Below are 15,972 nucleotides of genomic sequence, written 5' to 3' on the forward strand. Positions count from 1 at the left end.
CTCTTCGGCCACTGAGTCCGTGCCGACCAGTGATCATCCCATACTCAAACAGTATCCTACACATCCTACACAGTATTCCGCCACCTCCACCGTGACCCCACCACTCGCCACATCTTCCCATCACCCCACCACTCGCCACATCTTCCCATCACCCCACCACATCCCTTGTCAATTCTTCCCTTCCCTCCCGTACCACCCCCTCCCCGGGGCACTTTCTGTTGCAACCGCAAGAAATGCAACACCTGTCCCTTCATCTCCCCCCTCGACTCCATTCAAGGTCCCAAGCAGTCGTTCCAGGTGCGACAAAGGTTCACCTGCATCTCCTCCAACCTCATCTACTGCATCCGCTGCACTAGATGTCAGCTGATTTACATCGGGGAGACTAAGCGGAGGTTGGGCGATCGTTTCGCCGAACGCCTCCGCTCAGTCCGCAATAACCTACCTGAACTCCTGGTGGCTCAGCACTTCAACTCCCCCTCCCATTCTCAATCCGACCTCTCTGTCCTGGGTCTCCTCCATTGCCAGAGTGAGCAACATCGGAAATTGGAGGAACAGCACCTCATATTCCGCCTGGGCAGCTTGCGTCCTGATGGCATGAACGTTGAATTCTCCAAATTTTGCTAGCCCTTGCTGTCTCCTCCCCTTCCTTCACCCTCGAGCTGTCTCTTCCTCACCCTCGAGCTGTCTCCTCCCCATCCCCCCGCCCTCGGGCTCCTCCTCCTCCCCTTTTTCCTTCCTTCTCCCCCCCACCCCCCATCAGTCTGAAGAAGGGTTTCGGCCCGAAACGTCGCCTATTTTCTTCGATCCATAGATGCTGCTGCACCCGCTGAGTTTCTCCAGCAATTTTGTGTACCTAGTATCCTACACACTATGGGACACTTTTACAAATTACGGAAGCCAATTAACCTAGGGTTAGGTGGGAGAGATAGATCAGCCATGATTGAATGGCGGAGTAGACTTGATGGGCTGAATGGCCTAATTCTACTCCTTATGAATGACCTCCAAACAGTCTTTGTAGTGTGGGAGGTAACTGTAGTACTCGGAAGAAATCCACACGGTCACAGAGAGAATGTACAAAGTCCGTACAGTCAGCACCCCTGGTGTGGATCAAACACTGGTGCTGTAAGGCAGCAACTCTACCACTGTGCCACCGTGCCACTCCATTATGTTACCTGCTATGCCTTTGGTTGCACAATGAATGCCAGTTTTGTACTTTTACGGCTACCTGATATTACATATTAATTTATTGCATTATTGAATATTGAACTTTTTTTTGTGTGTTATTGTATTAACAGGTATGTTAAGCTGCAGCAGGTAGGAATTTCATTGTTCAGTTGCAGGTACTATTGACAAACACTCTCGACTCTTGGAGTTATCGGAATCCATTTAGTGTCTAGATGATGCGTTTCATATGGCTGAATTTAAAACTGTCACCCTGACTTTTGTTCTTTATTTTTAGTCATTACATTTTATTAATAAAAACATAAATATCACAAAATGTATCTACAAAAATGTAGACTTTAAAAAAAATGTCTTTTCGATTGAAATCAAGTACAATGATTTAAAGCCATGGCTACATTTTGTGGGATTGTACAAAACAGAGTCAGTTGGCTAATTCACCGATTGCAAATAAATCATTTATCAATAGTTCATTTGCAGTAATTATGTGGAAGATTATGACAAATTCTGTTGGATAAGATTTTCCTTATGTTATTTTTGGACGATACATTTAAAGCACACTGTTTATTTCAAGGGATTGTATATGGATTGACTAGACTTACTCACAAGACCATTTTCCACTACTTGCCTTGAGTAAAAGTTCACAGAGAGTTTACATAAATAGAGCGAGAACTGGAGTTTCAATAAGTATTTTCTGAGCTCTTATTAGTAATCATTGTAATAACTCATTCTTCTAGATGGAAAAGTACACCAACGGACATATTCCCTAAATAAATATCGATGGTAAAAGCGTTTTTACACCCATACCAATATTTATACCATTGTAATTAGTTTCAAAGAATATACATGTCAGAGAATTACACACTTGTTCAATAAAATTATTCAAACAAAATTATATTTTAATTGTGCTTCATGGTTGTGATTATTAAACCATTTTAAGCTGAATAATTAGCAACATTTAGTATCTTATAAAAGTATAACTTCTTTAAATTTAAAATGCTGTTTTTTTTTTCTGAAGCATGCAAGGTAATTTTTTTGAATCTGAGGCCATTGAATTGTATGCATTGGAAGTGAATTATGAAGGCAACTCAGTGAAGATCAAAGAGAAATTATTCTTAGAGAATGTAGAAACAAGGAACAGCAGATGCTGGTTTACAAAAAAAGACACAAATTGCTGGCAGGTCAGACAGCATCTCTGGAGAACATGGATAGGTGATGTTTTGGGTCAGGACCCTTCTTCAGACTGATTTTCTGGAGGAGGGGTGCACCTCTTTCTCCCCTTCCTATCCCCACACCTACATGCCTTTCTCTAGCTTTCACATTTCATAACTCTTCAATCCTTTTGTCTCTCGCAGTTTGTGACTTTTGATCTCAGGCCTTTGTCTAGCCATCTGCCTATCACCCCCCCCCCCCCCCCCCCCCCCCCCCCCCCCCCCCCCCCCTCCCCTCACCTGCCCCATCCACCTACTACTACTTTGCCAGGCTTTGTCCTACCACTCAACATTCTCCCCCTCCATCACAATCAGACTGAAGAAGGGTCACAACTTGAAATGTCACCTATCCATGTTCTCGAGAGATACTGCCTGGCCTGTTGAGAAATGATTCCTGTTGCCTTTCTTTATGGGATAAATTAAAATGAAATGACAATTTCATAAAAGAAGGAACACAAAGTGCTGGCGTAACTCAGCGAGCCAGGCAGCATCGCTGAAAGGCATGGATCAGCGATATTTCTGGTCAGGACTCTACTTCAGGCTCAGAGATGTTGCTTGACCCGCTAAGTACCTCCAGCCTCCTTTGTGTTCTATGCAAGAATCCCGCATCTGCAGTTCCTTGTATGTCCCTCATATAGGCAGGACCTGGTCTATTATGAAGCCAAGGATTAGATTAATGGTTCTACTTGGCAAACTTAATTTACCACTGGATTGTTTGCTCAGTCGCCAGGTGGCAAACAAACCAACTTCTTGATAACATCATGTATGCATTTGTAATGATTGGTAAACAGATGTATGATATCATCCATTGAAAAATATGGAATAAACAAAATACAGCGCTTCACAAAATAAAGTGCATGTTGCGTCTTAAAATAAGTAACTTAGTTGTAGTTTAGTTTAGTTTAGAGATACAGCGCGGAAATAGGCCCTTTGGTCCACCGAGTCCGCACTGACTAGCGATCCCTGCACATTAACACTGTCATACACCCACTACGAACAATTTTTACATACACCAAGCCGATTAACCTACAAACCTGTACGTCTTTGTAGAGACTTTGAAGAAGGCTCATCAGCGTCTCTTCTTCCTGAGGAGACTGAAGAAGGTCCATCTGTCTCCTCAGATCCTGGTGAACTTCTACCGCTGCACCATCGAGAGCATCCTTATCAACTGCATCACAGTATGGTATGGCAACTGCTCTGTCTCCAACCGGAAGGCATTGCAGAGGGTGGTGAAAATTGCCCAACGCATCACTGGTTCCTCGCTCCCCTCCATTGAGTCTGTCCAAAGCAAGCGCTGTCTGCGGAAGGCGCTCAGCATCGCCAAGGACTGCTCTCACCCCAACCATGGACTGTTTACCCTCCTACCATCCGGGAGGCGCTACAGGTCTCTCTCCGTTGCCGAACCCGCAGGTCGAGGAACAGCTTCTTTCCGGCGGCTGTCACTCTACTCAACAACGTATCTCGGTGACTGCCAATCCCCACCCCCCCCCCCCCCGGACACTTATTATTATTTTTTCAAATCGTTTGCTATGTCACTCTTCCAGGGAGATGCTAAATGCATTTCGTTGTCTCTGTACTGTACACTGACAATGACAATTAAAATTGAATCTGAATCTGAATCTGAATCTTTGGAGTGTGGGGGAAACCGAAGATCGCGGAGAAAACCCATGCTGTCACGGGGAGAACGTACAAACTCCGTACAGGTAGCACCCGTAGTCGGGATTGAACCCGGGTCTCTGGCGCTGCAAGAGCTGTAAGGCAGCAACTCTACCACTGCGCCACCGTGCGCCCCTTATGTTGCTAATTTTGACAGATGCTCTAAGAGGAATTTTTTAGGATTATTTTCAACAATTGGAGCTAATGCTAGAGAATGAATGGTTTATAGTCGTTCACGATTAAATCTTAAATGGGTACAAAAATTAAATAAACCCTATTCTGGCTAATAATTTACAACAAAGAAATTATATTCCTTGTTTGGTTTCCACACGTTATGATCATTATGTCTTTCCAAATATTAGATAAAGTTGACATCAAACACTGAATTATATCTTTTAGAAAGAAAGTTTATTTTACATTTGCATCATTTATTTAATTGAATAAATCTATTCATTAAGTTTCCAGTTATAATTAATATCAAGTGGTTGTATTTATTTTAGAGCAAATGCCGCCATCTCCTGGTTGGAATTATGTTGCAGCTTTGCAATTAGTGATGAAACCAATTTTTTTGAAAGACTGAAGTGCCATTAAAATTTTTCAGTTTACCAAATTGATTGTTGTGGAAATCCACCCCACTGTTTCATTAACTTTCATTGTGCTATGGCGGATATGTGCTTTTCATCACTTCCTTATAATTTCCCTTTTTTTTTATTGCCTCGCTCCTTTCTAAAACAGAGTCACATATGTGATTTTCCAGTCCTTTGGAACTATTCCCAATAGTGATTCTTGAAACATCATTGCTAATGTCATCACAATCTCTACAACTATCTCTTTCAAAACCCTGGGATGTAGTCCATCTGGTGACATCCATCTTCAGACCTTTCAGCTTCCCAAGCACCTTCTTCTCACAAATAGCCACTGCATTCACTTCTGCCAACTGACTCTCTAGAATTTCTGACATGTTGCTGGTGTCTTCCACTGTGAAGACTGACACAAAAAATGTATTCATTTCGACCACCATTTCTTTGTTCCCCATTACACTTCTTCAGCTTCATTTTCCACCGATGTCTGATGTCTATGCTTACCTCACTTTTACTTTGTATATATCTGTAAAAATAACATTTGATATCCTCTGTTATATTATTGGTTCTTACCTTCATATTTCATCTTTTCACCCCACATTGTTTTTTTTAGTTACTTCTCCAGTTCTCTATCTTTCCATCAATTTTTACCATATCGTGTGCCTTGTCTTTGACTTCCTTTGTCAACCATGGTAACCGCATTCCCCTTTTGTTTCTTCCCCTTTGGGATGAAAAGATCCTTCATCCTCCAAATTACTCCCAGAAACTCCTGCCATTGCTGCTCCACCATCATTCTTGCTATAGTCCCCTTCCAATCAACTTTAGCCAGCTCACCTTCATGCCTCTATAGTTACCTTTATTCAACAGTAATACCTGTGCATCCAAACTTGGCTTCTCCCTCACAAACTGTAGGTTGAGAAGATTACGGAGATTCGGCATCTCGAAGAGGATTCTCCTAAACCTCTACAGGTGCACAGTAGAGAGCATTCTGACTGGTTGCATCGTGGCCTGGTTCAGCAACTTGAACATCCAGGAGCAAAATAGACTAAAACAAGTTGTGACCACTGCCCAGTCCATCACCGGCTTTGACCTCCCCACCGTCGAAAGGATCTATCGTAGTCGCTGCCAAAGGCAACCAAAATCATCAAGGACCCACAACACCTGGCCACACACTCATCTCACCATTGTCATCAGGAAGAAGGTACAGGAGCCTGAAAACTGTAACGTCCAGGTTCAGGAACCTTCTTCCCTACAGCCATCAGGCTATTAAACACAACAACAAATAAGCTCTGAGCCCTGAATTGCAAAATACTATGTTATTATTTGTTATTTGCACTACATTTGTTATTTATTGAGCTTTTTCTTTTTTTTCTCTTCCCCCGTTATGTACTATGTTTACATATTCACATATTCTGTTGTGCTGCAGCAAGTAAGAATTTCATTGTCCCATCCGGGACTTATCACAATAAAACACTCTTGACTTGTTTCTTGAATTCTGTCATATTATGAACACTGGCTCCTCAGGGCTCCTTTACCTTAAACTCCTAATCAAATCTGGTTCATTACATAACACCAAATCCAGAATTGCCTTTTCCCTAGTGGGCTTGCTACTCTAAAAAGCCATCTTGTTGGCATTCTACAAATTGCTTTCCTTGGAATCCAGTGCCAACCCGATTTTCCCAGTCTACCTGCATATTGAAATCCTCCATGGCCACTGTAACATTGCATTTCATACATGCCTTTTCTATCTTAGTTTTTAACTTAGTTTAGTTTAGAGATACAGTGCGTAAACAGGCCCTTCGGCACACCGAGTCCGCACCGACCAGCAATCCCCACATATTAACACTATCTTACATGCACTATGGACAACTTTCACTTATATCAAGCCAATTAACCTACAAACCTGTACGTCTTTGGAGTGTGGGAGGAAATCGAAGATCTCAGAGAAAACCCACGCGGTCATGGGGAAAATGTACAGAATTCCGTACAGATAGCACCCGTAGTCGGGATTGAACCCTGGTCTCTGGCGCCACAAGGCAGCAACTCTACTACTGTGCCACCGTGCTGCCCTGATGTATCTCCTGATATAATTTGTACCCTGCATCCTAGCTACTGTTTGGAGGCCTGTATATAATTCCCATCAGGGTCTTTTAACCCTTGCAGTGTCAACTCTACCCACAAGGATTTTACACCTTCTGATCTTACATCGATTCTTGCTAAGATTGGATTTCATTCCTTACGAATGATGTGTCATTGAACTGACATCCACATTGGCAGACCACAATCAGTATAAATTGGCAACAATACTTCCTCCTAGATAACCATGAGCACAGGTGCACCTCTGCGCTGTATGCTCAGTCTCCTGCTTTACTTACTCTATTCCCATGCCCATGACTGTGTGGCCGGACACAGTTCCAACGTCATCTTTATTTTCGCTGACGATACCACCGTTTGTTGAATGAATTATGGACAATAATGAATCAGAGTAAGGGAGGGAGATTGGAAATCGGATTGAATAGTGCCAGAACAACAATCTTGCTCTCAATGTTTAGCAAGACTGAAGAGCTGTTTGTTGTCTTTGGAAGAGGGACGCTGAGAATCCATGAACCTGTCTTCATTGATGGATCGGTGAGAATTGACAGCGAAACATTTCACTCTGTGACATTTTCCTTGATCTACATTTCCTTTTGATGTCTCAAAGAGAATTGACAACTCCCAGTTTCTGGACATGCATATCTCTGAAGATCTTTCCTTGGTTCAGCACATTGATGCAATCATAAAGCTTAATACGTTTATCTCCTTAAAAGATTGCGGGGATTTGCTATGTCAACGAATGATCTTTTTAATTAACTGCAGCTAACCTCCCTGCAGTTAGACCCCCTCCAGTTTAGATGTAACTCATCCCTCTTGTACAGGTCATCTCTCCCCAGAAGAGATCCTAATGGTCTAAAAATCAGAATCCCTGCCCCCTGCCTCAACCCCTGAACCACACATTCATCTGTATAATCATCCTATCCCTTTCCTCAATAGCCCATGGTACCAGGAGTTATCCCAAGATCCCTGCACTTGGGTTCCTGCTTTTTAAACTTTTATCTATATTACTAAAGTCTGATCTTGACCACTTCCTGTTGTTCTGTATATTGATTTAAAAAAAAACGTTGCCACTTACGGCTGTGATTTTTGCCCATCTTACTCAGAGTCCCCCTCCGCAGTGCAGGACAAGAGGATTTTTCCCATCGATGAAAAATAAAAGAGTTATTCGTGTGTAAAAAATGTTGAGATTCTCGCTCCCGAAGGCCACGCCCCTTTCGGAGGGACTATAAAACCCAGAAGTGTTGAGCGCCTCAGTCAGTCTCTGCAAGATGGGGGAGCGAGAGGGTCACGTCTCTCAGTCTGAGCTGTGAATAACACTGAACACATGTCCACTAAACTGTGAGTGGTTTTACTGACCTGGTTTGGAAATGCTAAAGCTGTGTTGCCTTTGGTTTGGAAATGCTAAAGCTGTGTTGCCTAATGAAAGTTGCCTTGCCTAATTAAAGTTGCCTTGCCTAATTAAAGTTGTCTTGCCTAATTAAAGTTGCCTTGCTTAATTAAAGTTGCCTTGCCTTCTATATAATTAAAAGTCTAATCTTGACCACTTCCTGTTTGCGCTCTATATTGGTTTTAGAAAAAATGCTACCATGTACGGCTGTGATTTTTGGCCATCTTACTCATGGTCCCCCTCTGCTCATAAGATGTCGAGGATTTTTCCCATCGATGAAAAATAAAATAGTTATTAGTGTTTAAAAAATGTTGAGATTCTCTCTCCTGTCAATCACGCCATGAAGGCCACGCCCTTCTGGTGGGAGGTGGGAGGGACTATAAAACCCAGAAGTGTGGGCGTGGCTCAGGGAGAGGTCACAACTCGCTGTCTTTAGTGGCCTTGCACCCTGCTTGTAGTGGTAAGAAACTGCACTTGAATTTGGTGGCCTTGTACCCTGCTTGAAATGGAATTTCAAGAGAAGAGATGCGACGTCACTCACAGGCGCAAACTGACGCGCTTCCCCAGACTGTACAGATCGTTGTGATGTGGCGCAAAAAGACAAACTGTGCAGGGACTGAAGACAGCGTGAGAATTCTGTCATCAGCGTGAGAATTGGCTAAAATGCGTGACTCTCACGCTCAAAGCGTGAGAGTTGGCAGCCCTGTCTAAGGCCAGGATGTGACAACAGATGCACAGGGAGACACATACACAAAGGAAGACACACAAACACACACACCCACAGGGAGGCACACACACACACACAAGGAGACACACACACGGGGAAACAGACACATACACACCTTTTCTTTCCCCCCCAGATCATCATCCGTCCCCCCACCCCTCCCTCTCTTTCCTCCCCTCACTATCTTTCCTCCCCCTCCCTCTTTTTCCTCACGCTTCCCCTTTCTCCACTTTCTCCTTCCCTTCTTTCAATCCCTTACTACATCCCCCCCCCCCATCATCTCTCTTTGCCTCCATCCCTCCCTTTTTTTTCTTTCTCTCGCTCTCTTTCACCCCTCCATCTCTTTCCCCGGCCGCCCAATGGGGCATGTGGCGGGCACGGTGTAGCGTGGATTTGCGGCACTGGCGCTGCCGTGTGAGTTGAAGGGCAGGAGGGAGGGAGGGAGCGAGGTTGCCGTGGCAGTCGGAAGCGCAGCGCTCGTAGACGGCTCACAAAAGCGCTGGACCCGGGATCGACGCGCTTCCCCAATCCGTGCAGATCACTGTCATGTGGTGCAAAGAGACAAACTGTGCAGCAAAGATCCTATAGCTCCGTTATAGGATCTTTGCTGTGCAGGGACTGAAGACAGCGTGAGAATTCTGTCTTCAGCGTGAGGGCGTGAGAATTGGCTGAAATGCGTGAGTATCACGCTCAAAGCGTGAGAGTTGGCAGCCTGACTTTAACAAAGTCTGATCTGGCCACTGAGTTACTGCACTTAGCAGTCCCCCATGGCCACTGCACAATCTCTGCTTCGGTTAAGTTAGGTTTAGGTTTATCATTATCACACGTACTGAGGTACGTGCTTTGTTTTACACACTTTCCAATCAAATCAGATAATATTGTGTCTAGATAAATCAGATAATATGATACATGAATACAATCAAGTCAAACTCAAGTACAGTAGGTAGAGCGAAGGGAAAGATGCAGAGCACATCAGTTCCAGATCATTAATTGAAGCATGGAATAATCTCCACCCAACTATAGTTACCCAACCAGATGCAACTAACTTTAAAGTAGCTCTTCCTTCCCAATAACCCTTTCTGGCTTAAGCCCTCCCTTCACCACCTCCAGTTTAAATTCCATTTGGAATAATTTGGAGGACCAAGAAACCAAGAACCAAGAACTAGAAATGGCCGTGGATTTACAGGTAAAAATTAGATTTAAAAGAATAGAATGATTGTATCGGATGAAAGTGGATCATTCTCGGAGACCAGCAGACAGAGTCCCCATTCTCCAGTGCCATCTTGCAGGATATATGGAAATATGTGCAGGAGCTGTAGGACCTAGTGGGTGTACTCAAGTGGGCAACCACAAGAGACTCCGGCATAGACTGCTGCTTCTCTCCTCCCTGCAGTGGTCCAGAAGAGAGGATTGGAGGTGTATCTGGTGGAATGTTGCACCTGGCAGTAAGGATCTACAGGTGGAGGGAGATGGAGTATTGTGAACGTTTCCTGGAATAAGATCCGTTACCTGGTGGACCTGCCCTACTGCAAAGTGGCTCTTGCCCTTAGCTTCTGTCACCTTCTAGGGACCAGGGAGAAATGTACATAATCCAGCAGTTGGCTAGATTTCAGATAGGTTCCAGTCCTTGAATCCAGTCCTTGAATCAGTCTGTGCAGGCTTGTACATTCACCATACATTAATCAGAACATTCAGCTGAGACACATTCTTCTCACTGTTAAGATTGAGGATGACTTGCTTCCACTCTTGTACTCTACGTTCTGATCGGGCAACATGAGAACACGGACTCTTCCACAGACAGAGCCTCAGGAACCATCGGGCGGCACATTGTCGCAGCAGTAGAGCTACAAGGAATAAGGCCCTACCCTGCCCAACCTCTCTCTATAGCTCAGGCCCTCGAGTCCTGGCAGCATCCTGATAAATCTTCTCTGCACTCTCTCCAGATTAATGGGCCACAGATTCCCATTTGTTCGTGGGAATGTCGTATATTTACATTGTATTTTGGCTTTGATAATGTACATTGGTTATTGCATGTGAACCAATCAGAGTATTGTGCTAACACTAGCTGCACCTTACTATACACTTTATATTAACACTCACTTCCCATATTATGTAGTTACACCAGTGGTAGAGATGAACTAACAACGTATTGTACTGCACCATTATGACTGATGATTAAACTGACTTTGAACACCAGACTGTGTCTGTACAGTTGTCTACATGGTGTCAGAATAGCTGGAAACTACCCATTGCGTCTGTTTACAGGGTTTTATTTGCATTTTATTAGTCTTGGTCTTTTACTCCGATGGCTCACTCGTGCCGCAAGCCAACCCAGCTCATCTTTGAGGCTCTCTTTCAAATTGACTATGAGCACTACAGCAATATTGTCCATCGCAACGATCCAGACGAAGTAAAGGCATTGCTCCAGCTCAACCTGGCTGGACCCGAGGCTATGATTCGCGCGCAGACCTTCGACTTTGCGCCACCTGTACTCGACGGGAACGGCCAGGTGGTGGTCCCAGCTGAGACGACCCTAACGTGCTGCTCAACCCTAATGTGCTGCTACCTAAATTCCGTGAGCTATGTGACCTGCCATCGAACCGCATTCTGGAGGGAGCAAAGTTCTTTGCATGGCAACAACATCCTGACGTAACTGTGGAACGATTCATTTGTGATTTAAAGTACATGGCCCCTAGATGTCGCTTTGGTGAGATAACTAATGAGTTAATACGCGACAAAATTGTTAGCAGCAGGTGTGATCGGAAGCTCAAAACAGAGCTACTCCGAAATGCTGACCTGTCTCTCGAACGGGCTGTGCATGCCTGCCGTATGTTGGAGGTTGTAGCTCCACTGAGTGATCAGCTTGGCACTCAGAAACATGATGTTAATCTGACCGGTTTCAGTAACCGCACCGCGTTAGCTCCCACTAAAAGATCTGTGAATGAGCCACCGCAGAGGTGAGCTAACTGCAACTATTTCCATAATAAAGGTCGACAGTTTTGCCCAGCAAACGGCAAATCATGCAATTACTGTAAGAAAATGAATCATTTTGTCGTTTGCTGTCGTTCACGTGGGAACCTTAGTGCGAATTCAGAGTCTAATCTACACCTGCTGCAGCAAGACCCAACATTCTCTGACTCCCATGAATAGTTCGATGCTGCCCACGAGAATGAACCAATTATCTCCTAGGATAATTCTGCTGTTCACACTCTCCTCCACACATCTGGTAAGCTCTTGGACCCTGCTGTCACCGTGCACATCAATAACAAGTCTGTGCTTGCTAAATTGGACACTGAAGCGCGCATGAAAGTAATGTCCCTGAAAGTCTATAACAAGATAAGAAATAATGAGACCTTGACTAAGGATGCCTCCACCTTGCGTGCCTAAGGGGGGGGGAGGTTCTGCACCCGTTCGGAAAAGCTGATTTCAATTGTGTAGTGGATAATGTCACTAAAAACCTGATTTTCTACATTGTGAAATCGAACTCTGAGACTTTGTTGGGAATCCATGCGTGCCAAGACCTGGGGTTAGTGTCCTTCGGACGCTCTGTCCACAAGCTATGCCTATCTAACGAACCTACACAAATCGATCATGATTTGTTTGATAACAAACTAGGCAAGTTGCCAATAACTTACAAGATCACTATTGACCCCACTGTTGTCCCAGCAATCCGTGCCCCTCACCGCGTACCCCATGCTATGCGTGACATAATTCAAGCTGGACTGAGACACGTGGTGTCTATGGGGGTACTGGCTGAAATAAGTGAACCCACAGGCTGGGTCTCCACTATGGTTGTGTCCAAAAAGAAAGTCAAGGACGAGCTCCATGTGTGCATTAACCCAAGAGACCTGAACACAGCTATTAAACACCCCCACTACCCAATGAGAACCATGGAAGACGTTGCAGCTCAAATCAGTCGTGCAACAGTGTTCTCAGTACTAGACGCCAAAACGTTGTTTTGGCAGATTCCTCTAGATGACGCATCCACAATCCTTGGCAGATTCAAGTTCCTCAGAATACCATTTGGAATGAACTCGGCCAGCGAGGTCTTTCAGAGAGCAATAGAACAGCTGTTCGCATGTTACCCATGTGCTATGATCGTTGATGCCATTCTGGTGTATGGCCGTGACTGAGCAGAGCACGACTCAAATTTAAAAGTGATTCTGGACAGGGCACGTGAGATCAACCTAAAGTTCAACCCCATGAAGCGCAAGTTTCGTGTCTCAGAGGTTACCCACGTCGGACAAGTGTTCACAAGCGAAGTTAAAGCCCTAAGAAGTCTGCAGCCATCAATGAACTGCCTGCTCCCACAGACGTACACAGCCTTCAGCGTTTCCTGGGTTTGGTTAACTATCTGGGGAAGTTCATACCCAACCTCAGCGAACTTATCTCGCCACTGAGACAGCTCACTCACAAGGATACTGCCTGGACCTGGTACCAGCAACACCAACAAGTGTTTGACTCTTTAAAACTGCAGCTGGCTAGTGCCCCCAACAACTTGACGTATAATTCAACCTCACTGGAGCCAGTCACTATCACCTAATAAGTGATGGTGAGGTCGCAATGGCACATGGTTACAGTTAGGGGAAGCACCTCAGCGAACTGCCTGCAAACAGCTCAGGACACTGCCTGGATGGCACAACGTGCTACCTGTATGCGTACGCCTCTCGCTCCAGCTGACATCACCTGTGAGACGCAATACGAGCGCAGCCTGCTATGGTGATGGCCCGTGCTAATCGTACGCCTGAAACAGAGACCGAGCAGCGCTATGCCCAAATTGAAAAGGAGCTGCTAGCTCGTTTTTGCATGTTCCAAGTTTAGAGACTTTATCTTTGGGAAAACTATTACAATTGAAACTGACCACCAACCCCTGGTAACTATCCTGAACAAGCCTATTCACGCAGCGCCTGCACGCTTGCAGCGCATGATGATGCAGCTCCAGCGCTTTGATTTCCAGATTGTCTACAAAAAGAGCAAAGATATGCTAATCGCCGACACTCTCTCTCGAGCACCACACGCGTCCTGTGAACAACACCCCTTTGAGTGCGACGAGCTTACCGTGCTTAAAGTCGACTTCGTTCCCACGGAATGTCTGCTTCGCCTTGCGGAGCACACAGCTGCTGATAGAACACTACAGCTGCTCTCCTCCATTATCAAGAGGGGTTGGCCTACGAAACGATCCAGCACACCACTAGAGGTACAGCCATTCTTCTTAGTTCGCGATGAACTTGTGATACAAGATGGGATCATTGTCAAGGGCCACAAAGTTGTGATTCCCTCATCCCTGCAAGTTGAATACTACAAAGATGTCCACCGCGGCCACCCAGGTACTGAGGCCACGCTTGCCCGCGCCCAAAGCATGTTTTATTGGTCAGGAATGACCAAATACATACTTGAAAAAACGGCATCCTGCCCCAATTGCAACAGCTTGGCACCCCACCAACAGAAAGCCTCTCCTGCAACAACACGCTCCAACACTACCCTGGACTTCCCTCGCCGTGGATATTTTCGAGTAGCATGGTAAACACTATCTAGTCTTAGTCCATTCCTATTCCCATTGGTTTGAACTTGATCTGCTGCCTATCATTTCGTCTGAGAGGGTTATACAAAAGCTTTCAGAGACATTTTACTGTATTTGGTGTACCAGTTCGACTGCAAACTGACAACAGAAGACAGTTCACCAGCCAGGCATTTAGAAACTTTGCCAGACAATGGAACTTTCAGCATGTTACCAGCAGCCCCGAATACCCTCAATCCAACGGCCTCGCTGAGCATGCTGTCAGGAGCGTTAAGTAGCTAATGGAACGTTCGCATCTTACCAATTCCGACCTTTACCTTGATCTGTTAAACCTGAGAAACATCTCCAGGGATGGTGTCCTGGGCTCTCCTGCCCAGCGCCTGATGTCTCACACGACATGGCCCCAGCTCCCCATCACCCAGCAACAGCTGAAGCCACAGGTTTTCAAACCAGCTGTGGTCCAGAAGCGCTCCTATGACAGGTCGAGCAAACAACTTGAACCGTTACTGCAAGGTTTAGTGGTTCGCCTGCAGATTGCAGTTGGACATACCAGACTGGGTTTCGTTGAGGGGCCAGCCAAGGAACCTCGTTCCTACCTTGTCAACGTCGATGGTGTTCTGTACCGGCACAGCCATCAAAAACTTCTGCCTGTGAAATGAACCGCGACCAGCTCCTCCCGGCCCTCATGCACCGCCGTTGGTTTTCAAGACACCTGCTGCTGTTGTTCGTCCCAGGCCCCCTAACCCCAGCATGCAATCCCCGCATCGTTCGGTTCCCTCATCCCCCAGTGCCCCTAGTCCTGCATGCTCGCCCCTCCTCTCCACTCCAGGCTCCCCGGCTGCATTCTCCTTCTTGGGTTCTCCATCACCCAGCTCTATTAATTTTTCAGGAACCGAGGGGGAAGGGTTTGTCCATACGCATTTGGGTCGGGTTAGCAGACCGCCTGACAGGTACGGCGAGTATGTTTAACCAGATTTCCCCCTAGGTGGGGGAAACTTAAATCTCTTCCCTGTACGGGGGACCCGACCTTTTCCCTGTCGGGTCTCCGTTGTCGTTGGGGCCTAGCCCCGCGGAGCAGCCTCCAACCGGAATGACCTGGGGGCTCCAGGCGCGGAGCCTGTGGACTTACCATCATGGAGCTGGCCGGATACGGAGCGTGGAGAACTGTGGTGGCGCGCGGCTGCGACCCGACTTCAGAGCTTCGGAGGCTCCAGCCACAGGTGCGATGGACGGTGACATCGGGAGCTCGCGGGTCCCTGGTGGGAGACCGCTTTCGCAACGGCAACTTCTCCCGCCCGAGTTATGGGGTTGAAGGCCGCCGGGGGCTTTGACATCGGGAGAAGAATGGAGAGCAGGGGAGAGACAAGACTTTGCCTTCCATCACAGTGAGGAGGAGATTCACTGTGATGGATGTTTGTGTAAATTGTGTTGGTGTGTGTCTTGGCTCTTTTCTTGTTGTATAACTGCAGAAACCAAATTTCGTTTGAACTTAATTTGAGGTTCAAATGACAATAAACGGTATTGTATTGTAGTGGATGGAGGATAAAACAGCTACTGCACTGAGATGCCTATGATTGGGGAACGCAGATAAATGGCACTATCATATCTGTCTCCACCACCAG

This window comes from Leucoraja erinacea, chromosome 9 (assembly GCF_028641065.1).
Source record: "Leucoraja erinacea ecotype New England chromosome 9, Leri_hhj_1, whole genome shotgun sequence".
Lineage (NCBI taxonomy): Eukaryota > Metazoa > Chordata > Chondrichthyes > Rajiformes > Rajidae > Leucoraja > Leucoraja erinaceus.